At 38.1% G+C, this 17,608-nt stretch overlaps 1 protein-coding gene across 4 annotated transcripts in view; it reads left to right on the top strand.

Annotated features, from left to right (window-relative positions):
• The first annotated feature begins 9,452 nt into the window (after positions 1–9,452).
• The window catches only part of malt1 (MALT paracaspase 1), a 65,683-nt gene continuing 57,527 nt past the window's right edge, over positions 9,453–17,608 (top strand). For 3 of the 4 annotated variants that reach the window (XM_051927625.1, XM_051927624.1, XM_028802505.2), the window contains exon 1: positions 9,453–9,639. The gene's annotated coding sequence lies outside the window, so the exon portion shown is untranslated. Of the gene's footprint in view, positions 9,640–10,084; positions 10,126–17,608 lie in introns of all 4 variants that reach the window. The other variant, XM_028802504.2, reaches the window with a different exon arrangement.

Genomic DNA, 17,608 nt, shown 5'->3' with positions numbered 1-17,608 from the left:
GTAGCCACAATAATTAGGGAAAAAAGGAGACCAGTCTCCTTTTCATCTCAAAGTTATTCAATTCTAAGATCGATAAGTTGCAATTTCAATGTAGACATTTCATAACCATTACATTTTTTTTCCTCAGTAGTGAGTGATTGCAAAGCTCTCAATTTACTTTGCTTTTATATCTACTGTATATGGCTGTATTTTGTCAGAAGATGATGATGTCGGAGGCTATTGCAATGATCTGGTGCTCATCAACACAAACCAGGTGCTAGTTCGATCCTGTCTGATTGAGTTTTTTATGTCGAAAAAGTTACATGAACTTCCATAATTAGCAAAATAAGGACATGTAATCAATCATGTAATTTATTTAATGAAGTCTAATAATAGATAATTGTGGTATGGCCTCCCTGAATTCTCATGCCAAAACCACCACTCCACTGGTTCTGTCTAAGGTTAGTTCCTGCCTAGTGTTCAGTGCCGCCCATGACCTTAAACTGGAACATCAGTTTAGAAAATGGATGGATGGATAGATCTACCTATATATATCTTTAGCTGGAAATCCACAAAGGGAGCCATTTTCATCAGAGAAAAATGATTACACTTACAGGAACCCAAGGCAATATATAGCAAATAAAGAGGGGAGGACAGGTGGATGCGGTGGGAGAGGTGATTGATGAGGTGGGGTTCGGAGGGTGTTGGTCATAAAAACTTATTTATTATTTGCATGTTCTTCTTTTCAAGCCTGCACAAGTTGGGTTCATGTCCAAATGTCTGTTAATGGCGTTTTCATTAGATAGCCACATTTCAGCCAGTTCTCTGGCACTTAGCCTTGAATTTTACCTGCACTGAGTCCCATTTAAATTTGGGTCTGGTCGAACTTGTATGTGTGTAAATCAGAGACTGTAGGTCCTATCTTCTGACTGTGTTGCGATGTACCTGCATAAGTATAGCAAGTGTTTTTGATATACTGTACCGCTGGACAGGCATTATATGGCATGCTATAAACCGCATTCCGTGTCTCTGCTGCTGATTACATGTTTTTAGCATTAAAAAGGATTGTGTGCAGCGTGTTTGTAGGCTTGTGTGCTACTTTCATGCCTGATCTGGACAGGATAAGTGCCGTGCCTTCTGATGCAAAAAATCAACTCCAACCTGACACCCCCATCCCATCTGGCACACACTTCTTTACCATCATGGAGTATATATATATACAGTATATATATATATATATATATATATATAGAGAGAGAGAGAGAGAGAGAGAGAGAGTGTGAGAAATGGCTGGGGCTCAGGGCACTGCCTCCACGGAAGCACTACTGTATATGGCAGCCCCCATGGGTTGCAACGGTAAAGCCCTGTTTGCTTCTGTGGGGGCCATGTCTGGGGGTGCTGCAGACCCCTACTTTGGGCTTCCACCACACCTGGGAGTACTTCAAGATAATGCTGGTGGGCTCCCAGAAGTGCTCCCAGGTGCAGCATAAAAGGGAACCGTCTCACTTTATTCAAGGAACAAGAGCCAAGAGGTAGATGTTTGAAGCTTGCAAGAGGAGGAGTGGAGGTAAAAAACGGAGAGAGTGAGGGGGAGAGAGAGAGAGAGATACTGTGCTGTTTATTGGTACTTTATACTGTGCTGGGGAACAAAATAAAGTTCACTCACTTATTAACAAAAACACTACTTCCATTTAGCTATAAAGTTAAAGTTTGCAGGATGGTACATCTAGAGCAGTAGGTATCCACTAAAATAACGCATTTCCATATAGCAATATGTAGGGGTAGAAAAACACCATGATAGTAATACTAAATACCCCCAAAATTTCAAAAATGCCTTGACGAATTTTATTGAAATTCGGTGACTTTGTGGAAAAAAGAAAATTAGACTATGTGTTTTTATTTTTTGCTTTTTGTCATGGGCGGCACGGTGGCACAGTGGTAGTGCTTCTGCCTTGCAGTAAGGAGATCGGGTCCTCCCTGTGTGGAGTTTGCATATTATCCATGTGTATGCGTGGGTTTCCTGCAGGTGCTGCAGTTTCCTCCCACCGTACAAAGACATGCAGATTAGGTGCATTGGTGATCCTGAATTGTCCCTAGTGTGTGCTTGGTGTGTGGGAGTGTGTGTGTGTGTGTGCCCGGCGGTGGGCTGGTGCCTTGCCCGTGATTTGTTCTTGCCTTGTGCTCTGTGCTGGCTGATATTGGCTCTGGCAGACCCCCGTGACCCTGTATTAGGATATAGTGGGTTGGATAATGACTGACTGACTGCTTTTTGTCATTAATAATGCTCTAGCGACTGGATTGTTTTAATGCATTGTGAACCTTTTTTCACCACAGTGCAGACAGCAATCGTACTGAGAAATGGGGTGTGCCAGTCATGCAAATGAAAGCTGTCTGCAGAAGCGACGTGAAAGGAGGAAAGTGTGGCGAAGCTCAAAGAAGACATGTTTAGCAAGTGCTTGACAGGTGCTGACGCTGTGAGTATAGTCAATTTTACACAGTTGATCCAGTAAGAAAGGTATTTAATATATTTTACTCCCCTCCTTCATGTTATGTGCAACCTTGCGTAAATGCTGAAGTGGGGACCACAATTCCCATCAGCCAGCTCACAAAGTTTAATAAGAGCACCAATAAAAGCAGCACATCATCAAAGACAGCAAGAGCTGCATTTTTTCTTCTTTTCCTCAACCTCTTTAGGATGACAATTTCATTGTCTTGCTGGGCTACAGCGTTTATCTTAGAGCAGTATCTCTCAACCTTCATGGCCTTGAGGCCCAGTTTTACCTTTTAAACTTCCTTGATGATCCACAGACAGCATTTGAAAAAATCAAGCACAGTTAGAAACGTGAAAAACGGGCAGCACTATTGATCACTTTAGCCGGCTGGAAGTTTGTCAAGTATGACAATAAATCTGAGATAAACTGATTACAATACATTTTTTTATCAGTGCACAGAACTGCTTTCCAAAAAGCCAACACTATTATTCACCTTTATATTGTCATTAAATTTTCAATGTCAATCAATGCTCAGAATTAAGTTGTTTTTGAAGTAAAAAAAGAAAGAAACAAAAAGAAAAAGAAAAAAAAAACATGTCAAACTAACGGATGGAGCCAAGCTATGATTTTTTCTGTTATGTGATAAAAAGAGAACAGGGTGATGATGCTTTTGAGTGAGTAACTTTTGCTTTTTTGTTTTATTTTGGTAGTAGACATTTATTCAAACCCACTGTATACTGATTCAGTACTAATTGTAAGCTTTGATGCTAATGGAGAGCCGAGATTTTTAGCAGCTTTAAGCTCTGAATGAATCAACTGTAAGTTACTTTTGAAACATCACCAAAGTTCACTTTAATATGAAGTTCTACTGCAACCTCATACCAACACCATTTAAGATTCAAGGGTTTTATTCACCACAAATAAAACGGTTATACAAGTACAATGTGTAGTGAAATAAAAAAGCAACTCAAGTACCACAACAATATTAGTCCCTGATAAAGAAAATACAAATATTGTATACAGAAAAGTATTTAGTTACTTACATAGTACTTCTAATACATCTGATTACCAAATAGCACTATAACTTTACAGGTGAAGCCGGGTAACACAGCTTGTTGTTATATAAGTAGTAGTACATTTGTGAGAGTGCAGTTTGTGGAGCTTGCTTATTCTCACCATATCTGGTAGGTTCTACACTGGGTACTCTGGCTTTCACCCTAATACCTAAAAATGTGTGTGTTGGGTTTCTTAATGAATCCAGGCTGAGAGAGTGTGTGTGAGTGGTGCCCTAGCCAAGGCTCCCGTGGCTAGACATCAGCTCTCCACAAACATAAACCGTTCAAATGGATTAAAAAAGAGATGCACAGATTGATGGTTGCAGAGTTAAATATTGAAATTAAACATGAAGTTGATCATTTACATTAAATTACGCTGCATTGGTTTAGAATGTGCTGTGAGTAACTCCTAAATTCCTAAGTAGAAAATGTCCTGGTGTACAGTCATTAGCAAGCTAAACCTGTTTGTGAAGGCAGCAGATGTGTAGAGGAGGAGTTCCCAGAAGGAAAGAAGAACCGGCTTGTGATGCAATCTGGAGAAGTAAGTGCAATACTACAATTATTATAAGGCAAGGGTCTTTCTTTAACTGTTAAATGTTTCTCGAAACTTTTCTATTCCATATTTATGTTTATATCTTAATGTTTCATTTATTAAAGTGAAAGGGAATTGGACACTAACATTTTAGGAAATAAGAATTTAGGTAGTAATCATTCTTAATATGAGTAATATTTAACTGCTTTTGTTTTTACTGTTATTAAGACTACAATCTATATTGTTAGAAGATTGAGTGATCCCCATATAGAAGCACACAAAATGACCAAAATCTGTATATTATTTAAACACCACACACAGCTGAACTCTAAAATAAGGATTGAAATAACTGAAGACATTTTACTAATTTCATATTAGTAACAAAGAAACAGATAGTACCTAATGAAAGGGAAATTCTAAAGCAGGTGTACAAAGAAAGGTTAGCTACCCGGTCTGGTACGTGTATAAAGACAAACACACAGAGCCTTTAGAATAGTGAGTCAAGCAGCCACATATTAACATTAAAGAAATCAAGCTTAAATTTAAACAGCCACAGAAGCCATTGATTGCCCTCTTGCTAATCTATTGATTATTCTTCACATACCTGCTTTTCATCCAAAATGACAGATCCAGCATTGAGTGATCACCCACTTAGATACTTCAGTGCCAGACTGTTGGAATGGCTCTATTTTTAACTTTTCCACTAAGTAACCTGTTAGGTGATATCCTTAACATGTGCAATTCCAGAGCACTTAGCACCACTGGTCTATATTTACTTGAACTAAACAAAAAGTGTTTTGTATGCACATGGTGCTTTGTGAAGTAGTTGAAGTTTAATAGTCACTTGTGCTATCTGTTGTAGGAGGCTCTGAACACATTTTATTTATCTCTAATATTCAAAATGTTGCTGTAGGAAATAATTTAACATGGACCTTAGCAGTCTGTCTCTTCTAATGTTTTACCCAGTCTATCTCACACAGGAGAAGAAGCCTATGCATACAGTAGATATAGTTTATATCCAGTTTATTCTTACACTTGTTTTTAAAGTCCAAAGTCATGTGGGTCTGGTACCAATCAAGACAGAAATGGGTTTAAAGTTAGCAGTCAGTCATAGATGGCTTGCCAGCCTATGGTGCCAAAGTGCCAAATTTGACAAAATGAGCATCTTTAAGATATCCAGGGACTTAGAGTACCCAGTTAATAACTGATGCAGATATGGGAATAATGAACTGCTCACCACTGTGCTTCCATGATATACGGGGCAGTATAAGCAATGTAATTTTATATGCAAAGCAATGAGGGAATAATGTCTAAATGTATCCATCTCTAAGACTCAGAGAGCTAGAGTTTGTATTGACCCAAACAAATGCAAAGTAAGGAACAGTAAGGAACAGCTTGGAATGGACCCACCACACAAACCCCCATTTGCATACTTCTCCTTATACTGTAGTAATTTAGAAGGTTTGGTTAATCTAGAAGCTGCGATAAATCTGTGAAAGGAAAGGGGAGCCCATATGGAAATGTTCTAAAGCGTAAAGGGACTACATTTAGACTATGGGGAGGAGGACTCCAAGGGGGTTCAAATGATGCATGACAAGTTAGGTGTAGTTCATTCTGAGGTATGGTGGCAGTCCCTGCAGTGAACTGGTGCCAAGTCAGCTATTTCCCACCTTTGGGATGGTGAATGGATGGATGGATGTAAGATGCTTAGTTATATACACAGTAGCATGTTTGTGAGAGTGGAGTTTGTGAAGCTTTCTTGTTCCCTCCATCTAGGGTAGGTTATTGTTTAAGTACACTATGTGTTTGCTTGGACATCATATGAATTACCCTGCAATAAAGTGGCACCAAGTTGGCTATATATCATCTTTGCACCAAGTGCAGCTGGGATAGGCACTACTCCCAACATGATCCTGCAGGGTTAGGAAATAAATGGATGGATGCCAATACTTCTTTTGCAGGTTATGTCTCTGTTGACGTGCCTCCAGTCCAGATTCACTGATGTTTTAACTTTAAAGCTGTTTGATTTTAAGCTTGAGGTGTTCAATTGAGGTTGCTCATAGCTCATTAGATTTTTCTGAACAGCCAGTGGTTGCAAAGGTTTCACTTTACTTGGAGTTTAAATCTACTGTATACGATTGTATTTTGTCAGATGATGATGTCGGAACATATCACAATGACTTGGTACCAAGCAACACAGACCAGGCACCAACATCCTCCTGTTTGATTGATTTTTCTGTAAAGCAAAAGGTGAGTGAACGTACATGATTTGCTACTCATTAGCAAAAGAAGGACAGATATTATTTGTCATGTAAGTTAATATTTATGTTAGAGAAGTGTGCACACATAATGGATAATTCCAGGATTCCCCCCAAAGGATTCATGCCAAAATCACCACTGGTCCTGTCTAAGGTTAGTTCCAGCATTGTATTCAGTGCTGCCCATGACCTTAAACTGGAAAACAAAGTTGGAAAATTAATTGATGGACGGATGGACAGTTATATAAGTAGTAGTGTGTTTGTGAGAGTGGATTTTGTGGTGCTTGCTGTGTCTGGTAGGTTCTTCTCTGGGTACACTGCTTTTCCTCCTGAAACATAAATCTGTGTGTGTCGGTTTGGGTAATAATGGTGCATCACATGAACGCCCCTGTAAAGAACTGGTACCAAGTCGGCTATATATCATCTTTGTACCCAGTGCTGCTGTGATATGCACCACTCCTAACATGATCCTGCATTGGATAGATGGGTTAGGAAATAAATAGATGGATGAAGTGAGAAGGGACATGCTGCTCCTCTCTGGCCACCTCACCTCTCTCTCAACTTGCTAATATTCCTTTAGCAGGTTATCCCTCTGCTAACCTGCCTTCAGTCCAGTCTTGTTGACATTTTACTTGAAGTAGCACCTTACAGCCCCTGAGGAGGGCATATTAAGTAGGCTGAGTAGACACCCCTTTTTTTAATTTTAGTTTTTATTTAATGCCTCCTCGTATTGCATTGCATCCCGGAATTAAACAATGTATATTATTTTTCCCATTTTTTAATCAGTCCAAACTCCAAGGGGGACCAGATACTGACCTCCCAGCTATTCGAATTAATGTACTTTATTACAAGGTGCACAAAACTCTAACGGGGGCCAAACCCAATTCTACACCTCCCAACTATTCATTTTAATGTGTGGTTTTAAAAGGCTCACAAAACTGAAACTCATCCTCAACACTCTCTTTGATCTAAACTGTGTCTCTGCATCTACCACGGTCACCAGAATAATTGAGTTGTCTCCCATTTTGGAGCAATGAAAATTTGGTAAGCCTAATGTAAAACCATAATAACATTGAGAATTCAGGAGCCACTAGAAGCTGCTGTTGTTACCAAATCAGAGTCCTTGAAAGAATTGTCTTCCTTCCAATGAACTATGTTTAACTGAATAATTGTTTTCTTTAAATAATATTTTATTTTATTAAACAGCACATGAAATGCTGCTAATTTGGTGCACATCCAAACATATGGCCCAGTGAGGCTGGAACTTGCTTGCAGCGTTTGCAGGTTGGAATTTGCCCTGGAAACATTTTGGACAATTTTAAATGAGAGAGATGTACTCGATATAAAATTTTAAGTTGAATAATTGTATGCTTTGCGCATATGGAGCTCGAGTGAATTCTGTGCATTGCTACCTTTTACTCCTTTCCTGAGATGATGAGTGAGAGATCCTTTTCTTACTGTACTCTGGAATCTTTGAAAGGGAGGGACTTTAAAATGTTTTTATATATTATAGACATGCTGTCTGAGTCCTCAAGACTGATCAATATTTTTTCCGGTATAGAGGTAGGTAGGAGGTGAGGGAAATGGGGTAGGTTTTGTTTAACAAAGTTTCTAATTTGAAGGTAGTGAATGAAATGTGTTGCTGGAAAGTTAAATTTGGAATGTAATTGTTCATAGGATGTGAAGACGTTGTAATGTGTAATTATTTAGGCACCTGTGTGGTCTTGGACAGTTAGGCCATCTGACAGTGGCATGCTTTTCTCTCCTCAACCATCCTGTTATATTTTTAAACTTTATTAAGAACAGTCAGAGATCCAGCTATGCACAAACACAAATTTAGGGCTGGTATTAGCTTGCAGAGTTCTCTAAAGCTGTCGGCTTAACTTTGTAAGTTTGGAATTAAATCTTTTGAACATACTGTCTCTCCATTATAACAAAAAATCTTGGGATGAGACAAGACTTTTTTTTCCTGCAACGAGACATGATCTTTTGAAGAGAGACAGAGAAACACTTTCACGTCCCGTGAGACGGTCAAGTCATGTCATACTTGCAACCTTTGGAAGCAAGTCCCGTGAGACGGTGACTTTTGCAAATCGCACCCTACTTACAACCATTTTCAAACAAGACACGTTCATCTAACCTCTCAGTTGTTGGAATGCTTTTGTCAGACACACATCCTGTGCTCTCAGGTGCTGTACAGGCTTTTAATCGTTCAAAACGCCGCACAAGATGCAGATCACGTGGCACTGCAGCAGCAGCAAGCCAGCAGCTGATCGAGCAAAGAGGTAAAAAAAAAAAAAAACTGTATTTGTTTCCCATTGTATTACCGTTTAAGAGGGGGTTTCGGAGGAGTGGTCGCGTCTCCTTGGGGTGCGTTCAGTCCCCCTCTTCACAACAGCATGTAGCACAGGCAGGGGGGGCTTATACAGTTTCAGACTTTTTGAGATTTTTTTTTGGCTGTAAATGAAACTATTGAGTCTATTTTGAGTTGTCCTATTTTAAAATGAAAATTTTAATACCCGAACACAGAACATTGCCTTTGCATGTTTAGAATGGAGTTTATATATTATGAGAGATTTTTACACAGTAAGTCCATTAAAGTTTAATATCATTAAAGAATACATTCATTGAGTTTTTTCTTTAGAAAAACTTTATCAAGTCAAATATTTGTACATGTTTTGGTTATCAAAAGATGCCCATCATTTGTTAATTTTACTTCACGCAGTACATAACGCGGCGTTCTTTTGCAGATGGTATACAGAAATGGACATTGAAAGTCAGAAGGGATTTTTCATCAGAATAATTTTAAGTAGTTTACTACCTCTGTAGCCAGAGCTACAGCTGTGGCAACATAATTTACTCGTACAAGTGACAAAACCTTTCTTTAAAACAGGGTCGTTTATTGAAACAACGTTTACCAAACAATACTTAAAAGATTTATTTTCTGTAGTTCGCCAGAATAAAGGAAATCTGGCTTGCCGATGCGGGCATTTCCTTGTGGCTCCGGACGGGTACAGAACACTGGAGGTCAGGTTAATTCGGAGCGCGGTGCTTGTTCAAGTGTCAGCCGTCAGATTTCAGCACTACATTTCCCGATAGCCCGCAGTCATAACGTGATGACGCACACCCGTGGAAACCACCAGGAAGTCTTTCCTTTCTCTTCTTTCTTTTACCTGTACAAGTCTGGATTTCCCCAACAATTATCACCTCGTCTATCTTTAAGTTATCTATGTAAAAATATACAGTGAGCTTCTTTTTCTTTAAACTTCCTGAGATGATTCACGAAGACTTACCGCTCAACTGAAAGAATGCAAAACAGAAAGGTAAGAAGAAAAAAACCCGTTTTGGCTTATAGCAGTTAAATACGGGACATATCGAAACTTTGAAAGCTGCATTAGTAGAAGATATTGGGGCTTGAGTCACTCGTGCGGCGAGTGAGAAGCGGACAGAGCCCGATTCGCGCTCTCCCATCTTAGCCGCCTGTGTGCCGTGCTGGTCTGTCAAGAAGCACCGAGCGGGAGGACAGAAGGCGACTTCGCCGCTCCGCCGGTTACGCAGCCGGGGACGAGCGCGCGCACACACAACACCCCATGTAGGCTTTGGAGCTGATGGGCACCGCATCTTCTCGAACCCCGAAGTATCATTTTTATGATAACAAAGGGGGAAACTTTATATGAGAATGTGTTCTTTTATTATGTCAGATCTTAAAACTTCGTTAACGTTTTCACTTGGTTTTAAAAGCTGTGTTTTTGCTTGTGTACATTTCAGGTAACGGACTTATTGTGGAGACGATCAGGAGGAAGTAAGCAGTGAGTACTGGGGGAGTACTAGTTATTTTTGGGTTTCGGTGGTGGAGTAGAGCTAGTGGCATCTATTGTCCTAATGAGGGCAGTGGATTAAAGTTGTGCCATATGACATATAAATTGACTTTTTCTGGACCTTTGTCTAGGAGGGGGCACTACAGCTTTATCTTGCCAGATTAGTGCTTGCTACTCCTCAGATAATGGCTGCTATCACGCAATCAATACATATGTTATAATGCGCTTCTTTTTACTTATAACAGATTCTACAAGATTACAGTTAAAATAAAGAGAATTCTTACTTACAAGATAACGCAGATATCAGCACAATGGTAGTGGTTAGCACTGCAGTCTCACTTCCCCAGTTTCTTCATACAGTACACCAAGTGGTGCAACTTGGACACATCATCAGTGATGAACTCAGGGTCATAAGGTGTTTTGGGTGTTCGATCATCAGACATCCTCATCTGGGTGACCCAGCTTGTGTCCAAGTAGCATGTTACATCATGCAGTGTCTGTGATGTTCTTGGCGGCTGTTCTTTCCTGCAACTCTCTAATGCCAAGTAGAGTGACAGCTTCATTTAGAGACTGGCCTTCAAATCCCCTGCAGCCCACCTTGGTGGGCTCGCATTGGGTCTTCCACCAATTCCTTCTACATTCCTCTACCAGCTCTAGGTATTTTCCCTTTTGAGATCATGGACCTCCTCTATCTGGTGTTCCCAGGGGACAGTGAGTTCCACCATGACCAATAGCTTTGACTGGTCAGTTGTTAAGTCCAAATCTGGCTTGGTCTGCTGTCTGTGGATAGTCGCAACTAAGACTTCAAGAATTGTTTTAATAAAAAAGCAAAAAGAAAAGCAGATATGATTATAAAGGACTAGACACACTGCTTGAATTCTTGGAAGCGATTCTTATTGCCAAAATTTAAAACAAATAGAAGTAGAAACAGGCTTATACCAACTGTGATAAAGATTTTAAATAAGCTAAATTCAATTTAGTTTTAAAAAAGTAACTATTACAGAGTTCTGTTTTTATGTATATAAAAACTCTATTTTCTTATACGCATATGTATGTAGGAATATGGTTTTGTATGTTTCTGACTGGATCAAACCAAATTTCCATTTGTAGACAATAAAAGTAAAACTAACTAAAAATAGCATTTTTCAAAGGAGCTCCACATTTAGCAATATATTCTTCTAAATGACTTTGCAAATTGTTCAGTAAATCCCTGTATTCATTTACCACTTTAATAAACTGAGTAAAAAAACTGAGTCACGTAACTAAATTATTCCTAAAAAATATATGTGCTATTTGTATTCTATATGGGCGATAGGATAAATCCTCATGAAGAATTCGGTGAATCACCTGGTTTGAAATGTTTAATGCTATCGACTAACACTGCTAAATGCGGAAGACTCCGCTCCACATCGTTCCTCACCCTTTTGGTATGTTCTGATGTTGCTACAGTTCTTGATGGTCCAACAAACATGTCCTTCGCACTATCAGTAGACTGAAACTGTTATCTGGTTTTGCTCGTCAGTCATCTAAGTTTGATTGTCTCTAAGGTTGCAAGGCAGTGGTAGTGTCCTTGGGAATATTTATTTTATATTTATATATACAAATGAAAGCTTATTGGCATAGTTTATAGGCTTTGTCTTGGATTGCATGCTATCACAATGAATAGTACGCTGAGTAAGAGGTGGCATATTATTTGCAACACAAAATTTGCTTGCGGATGAATAACTTAATTTTACTCCGTAATCATGTGTGACCCATCACAAAAATCTCCAACCATATCATAAAAGTACTAGTTTAGGTATTTATGTTATGTTGTCTTAATATCTCATTCAGTTACTTTTTGAAGGTGTCATGATATTCGCTTCAGCTGCATGAATCAGATTTCCAAAATCCTTTGTATGAAGAAATCTTTGCATGTTTCTGTCTTAAATGTAATTCCTCTTTGTTTCCACCTGTGTCTTGTGATGCTTTCAAATTACAGGTTAAAGCTGTTATGATTTTTGGTGGATTTCTGTTATTTATTATGAATGTGTCTCAATTTGTCAGACAGATACAAATAGACTATCTTGGACACCAATAACATATTGGTTACAGAAATACGTTCATGTTTTCTTTGCAGGGTGCCTGTTAATGTATTAGCTTATGATGCCAAGGAAGACAATGAACTGCTCCTTAGAATGCAGTTATCACTTCTAGATCTGTATGTAGAAACCTATGGACACAAAAAAGGACCTAGGACTGGTGGGAGCAAGATGTGGAAGATTTAGATGTAAAACAATGGTTTGACAATTTTACAGTATTGAGGGGAACATTTGATTACCTATGTCAGCGTCTCTTAGCAAGATACCTGGTTGAGGTGTAACATTTCTGTCAGAAAACATATAGGAATTGGGCTCTGTTGGGTGGCAATGGGTGCCCCAAATGCGTAGTAAGTCTGCCTCTTCTCTTTGTTTACACTGGCATACTGAGGTGGTACTATTATAGATCTTGCTTTTTTTTTTTTTTTTCTTTTTTGCAGGGACATAATGAAGGTTCTATGAAAGTGACATAAAAGTAGTTGAAAAGTGTAAATGTCCAGGCTATTTCAATTCAAGCATTAAATGGTCAAAATTTGAGCCGAGAACTTATGATTTAATGTGGCTTTTTGTTGTTCACATTTCTCTAAAAGATCAGGTCTGTGTTACACAGAAGTGAAAACAAATTGAGCTGTGGTGTGTGCATAGCCATAGAAGTGCTCTGTTGTTCAATTTTATAAAGAAAACATTGGAACAATTGTATTAGGTCACCACACACTCTCCTTGGCTGAAGATCAAACAGGTTTTATTCTCTTATAACTGTTCAGAGCAGGACGTTTCAAATCCATTGTGGTGGTGTACAGAGCCAGAATTATGAAAATTGGGCCACTGTCCAAATACTTATGGACCTGACTATACGGTCAGTTGAAGTATGCTCTGAGCTGAGGATGGTCCTGTGATGATCTGGTTGTGCCATACTTATGGTAATAAGTCTGACTTTTAGGTTTAGTTAGCCCTGTTCCAGTGTGCCTCAGAGCTGCAGATTCGCAGCAGATAAAGTTCAACACAGTTGCAATTGCAGCATGCTTTTTGGAGTCGGAGATAGATGGACAAAGTTGCATACTAATTTAGACCATTTTGTAAGCAGGTTTAACAGACTTAGTATGTTAGGTAATATTACAAAATAAGTTCTGCACGCATCAACAGACTGTTATGGACATGAAAAAGCACCAATATGCCCTTTAAAACCTTATTTTATATTTTATTTGGACTGAAGTATAACATGATACTGAATCAAATATATTTAACTCGATGCCACAGAAAAAGGATGATGGAAATATTTATAAAGCTTAATATAAGAAATAGAAAAGTACAGTCCAACATACATTTAACTGTTATTAATCTTAAGTAAAAAGACACAGGGTCAGTGTCTTTGATTAAGAAATTGCTTGACCACCGGTTCGGACAGTGCACATTAAAGAATGATGCTAGTTTCCTCCATACTGTATTTCTTCGGAGTGTCTTGGAGTTACCTCTGCAAGTGCTTGCCAGATCTGATATGAGATCTCTCACACTATGTATTATATAGCACCTGTGCTCTACTGTGAAGTCTGAACTGCAGTAAGGCATTCTTTCTAAATATTTTCCAGCTTGTGACTAGGTATTTTGTACTCTTTGGTGAGTGTTGGATTAATTAGGTTATTAGGAAAAGCTGGGTGCATAATGAATGATGAATGCTAACTCATTAAGAAAATTAGTTATAGCATTACCAGAATAAGACCCCCATGGGCTCCAGGGTGTCACATGCATATATTTATACTCTATGAACATCACATATATAAATAAAACAAACTGGGGGCTTAAATATTCCTTGGAGAGGAGATATTTGAACCCTCAGCTTGTTTTATTTATATAATATATGAGTAACTGTGTAAGCGTATTGCATGGAAGAGTGTGAAGTACCGCTGGTGCTATTGAGAGATTGCGAAATGTTGGAAATTTCTGTGTGTGTTTGTTAGGTAGGAGTGAAATATTTAGGACATAATCTATAGGTCCATTGGTAACAAGAGATGAAATCTGCAGTGATTCTCACCTTCCAGTCTGGCAGCTACAGTCAACTAATATTGTCTAAAACTTAATGCAGTAACAGGCAAAATAAATATGCAGTGATACCTCGTACTTCAAACGATTCTAACTTTGAACATTCCAGAGTTCAAACGCTAAATTTGAGAGAAATGTTACCTTAAATTATATGTATTTGCTGTTTTGGTTTATTGAAATGGGTATAGTTTAGGGAATGTATTAATTTACTTCCCATTATTTCTAATAGGGGAAAATTGATTCAGACTTTGATCAATTCCGAGTTCAAATGGCATCCTGAAACAAATTAAGTTCAAAGTACGAGGCACCACTGTAAAAATGATCTTATGATTGCTATTTGATCTCCTAATATTATGACAGAGTTAATCAATGGCACATACATATTTACCTTAAGAAAGATAAAATAATACCTCTTGGCTTGGGTGATGTGTATGTACACTGAGGGAGGTGATTATTTAGTCGGGGGGGACCTGATTTCAGTGCAACTCCTGCATTACTTTTTTTCTCGCATGTGCCAGGACGTACCCCCAGGTCACCCTGATAGTAGATCATCATAAATCCATGAGTTGCAGAGAGACAGTTGTGCTGACCCACAGATAAACATGAACATGTTTATTGTGTCTATGATAACACAGAAAATATCGTGACCACTAATACACTTACCTTAGTGAACTTGGTCTTGGTAGCAGGTTTTGTTTTTACACTGCAAGTGGCAGTAAGTGTCCAATTTATCATGACATTATCTTAACCATGATGAAAAATTAACTGAGCATATCTAAAACATCAGTGTCATTAGTCCAGCTATTCATTTCCAATGAAAGTTTACAGGGCAATTCATACTTTTCACATGCTTGAACAGACACTCTCACATATGAACAAAACTACCTCAGTGAAGATGATTATACTCATCTGGAGAGCTGTCCATACACCACCATGACACAAAGGGACATTTGAGGAGCAGCAGAAATGCAAGTGTACCAAACTACAGTATGTGGTGTCAGCCTAAGTAGGAAAAGAGAAACATCTGCTTTATACATATGGTTGGGCATGTATGTTACATGTCTGCTTAAGGTATATGGGGCAGGCTGGGCACTTGACTGACTCCCAGAAACGTCAATATGCTCATACTCCTGTATCAAAATGTTTTCAGTAATTTTAAACAAAGTTTGTCCATGTTTTCTGTTAATATGAAAACAGATTCTTACATGTACAGTATAATGCAACATATTGAAATATGTTGATGCTTTATTTTAAATATTACTAGACAGTGTGTGTCTCTTTTGTAAAGGTTAAGGTTAATCAATCAAAGGGAGTTGTGAAATTTGATCAATACAATGGAAATGTAATCCGTAGTTTAAATATATGCAAGAGATGGCAATACAGATACACCTCACACTTGAATAAGGTTAAGGTAATGTTAAAAAACATAGTAGAGGCAATGAATATTAAATCAGTGCCAGAGTTTAAGCCAATCTTTAAAGTACTTGTTTCTCTAAATAAACCAATACATATGATTAGATTCATTGCACTAGCCTTAAAGTAATGAAAGTATTGAAACCCTCAAGTCTTTCAAATGAAGTTGTCTACCTATAATATCCTGGGAAGGCAGAACCAGATTTAATGGAATTGTATCTGATGCTTAATGAAGTAATTTGTAATGAAGCACTACATCTATTTTGTGAACTCAGTCCAGCTTACTATCATGGGGAGCAGGAGTCTGTCTGGTAGAGTGAGGTGTATGACCAAAGGATCAGTCTTACACACATATTAACACTCTTTCATAGAGGTTCAGTCTAGTACCCCAGTTATACTGACCACATGTTTTTGAGAAGAGAAAAACAGTGGAAAGATTGCACAGTTGAATGTGGTAAGAGTGATCTGTTCAGTTATTATCTGTGTAGAATAGACAATCATACTGATGACTACTTTCTCATCCAAGGTTGAAAACTGCTAGTCGGCTAATCATGAACTGGAGGATTTAAGTACAGTACCATGAAAAGCATATTGTAAGAATCCCAATTTTAATGAGACAGGTTTTTTTAAGTGGTTATAAAGCATCATTAATAAAAAATTACAGAAAACGAAAGGGAAGTCCTGCCACAGTTGCTCTCAATTCTTGTTTTTGGATTATGTTAGAGGCTTCCAAGATAGTAAAGCTGTGTCCTGAACTACCTCTTCCCTCCCTTTTTCATTCATTTGTCTTTCTTTTTCATACCTTTCTTCTTTCTTCTCACGTCTTTTGGCTCTTTACTCACTCCTGAATGCCCTTACACAGATAAGAACAGGGACTGCTCAACCAATAGGGACTTTTGTCTCCTGTTGACCACATCTGTGGGTGATAGGCTTCTAGAAAGCATGTTGCAGTTGGCAGAAGAGTATATCCTGTATGGCTGACACTCCACATTGTAAAAAAAATTTAATGATGGTGATTGTCTATGCTGTGCAGGCTATCTGAATCAACTATTTTTGTTGTTGTTAACGTAAAGCACTTCTGGGCGATTATGGCTTTGTTCATTGGTTCCACTGGCACACGGGGGAATCCGCCACTTTGCTTTGTAGCCACTAATTAGCTCTGTAAAATGATTGTTTTTACCCTTTGTTACAGCAATCACCAATATTGTATCTTATTTATTTCTTTAATTCACAATTATAAACGTGTGGCTTTTAGTGGGGGGGGGGGAGCATTTATACTGTATGAATCAGGAAACGTTACATTTTTAAGCCATTTTTAAGAACAGATATTGAAAAGAGACAAACTGTAGGAAAAGGCAAATAAGGCTGTAATGTAAACTAGATTGTTTTGCCTAACAGAATGATTCAGATAGACAGAGGAGAAATTATAAACTTGTTTTAAACAATAGAAAAGGTATAATGAGAGAGAAGAAAAAAAGATGTATTTTCATATTTAATTAAGGTAATTTTGTAAACAAATTTATTATCGTTTAGAAGTAAATACAACTACCACATTCTAAATATGATATTGTTTTGCATTTAACGAAGCAAATTTAACCTGTCAGTCATTTCAGCGTTTTTAATGAATCAAGCCATTGGGAAACAACTAAAGAAGCAAATGTCTTAATTGGATATGTTTGTTTTGTTTTTCCTGTAATGGCACAAACTGAAATGCTTGAAAAAAAATGTAAAAAAAAAAAAAAAATTTCCCCGCAAATGTGTGTGGTATGAAAGAGAATTTTGTATTATGAAAGAGAGATTGTAAACATTTTACACAGCTTAATTTCAGAACTTGGAGTCAGCATAGTTATATATAATCAAGATTTCATCTATGATAGTATTGTTCTTCTGTCTTCAGAGCAAGTTGCATTCAGTAGCTCATAAATTAAACTCTGTTATTTAGTAGA

Source organism: Erpetoichthys calabaricus, chromosome 5 (genome assembly GCF_900747795.2).
Source record: "Erpetoichthys calabaricus chromosome 5, fErpCal1.3, whole genome shotgun sequence".
NCBI classification, from domain to species: Eukaryota; Metazoa; Chordata; class Cladistia; order Polypteriformes; family Polypteridae; genus Erpetoichthys; species Erpetoichthys calabaricus.
The sequence above is the reverse complement of the archived record's forward strand: the minus strand, read 5'-3'. Positions and strand labels throughout refer to the sequence as shown.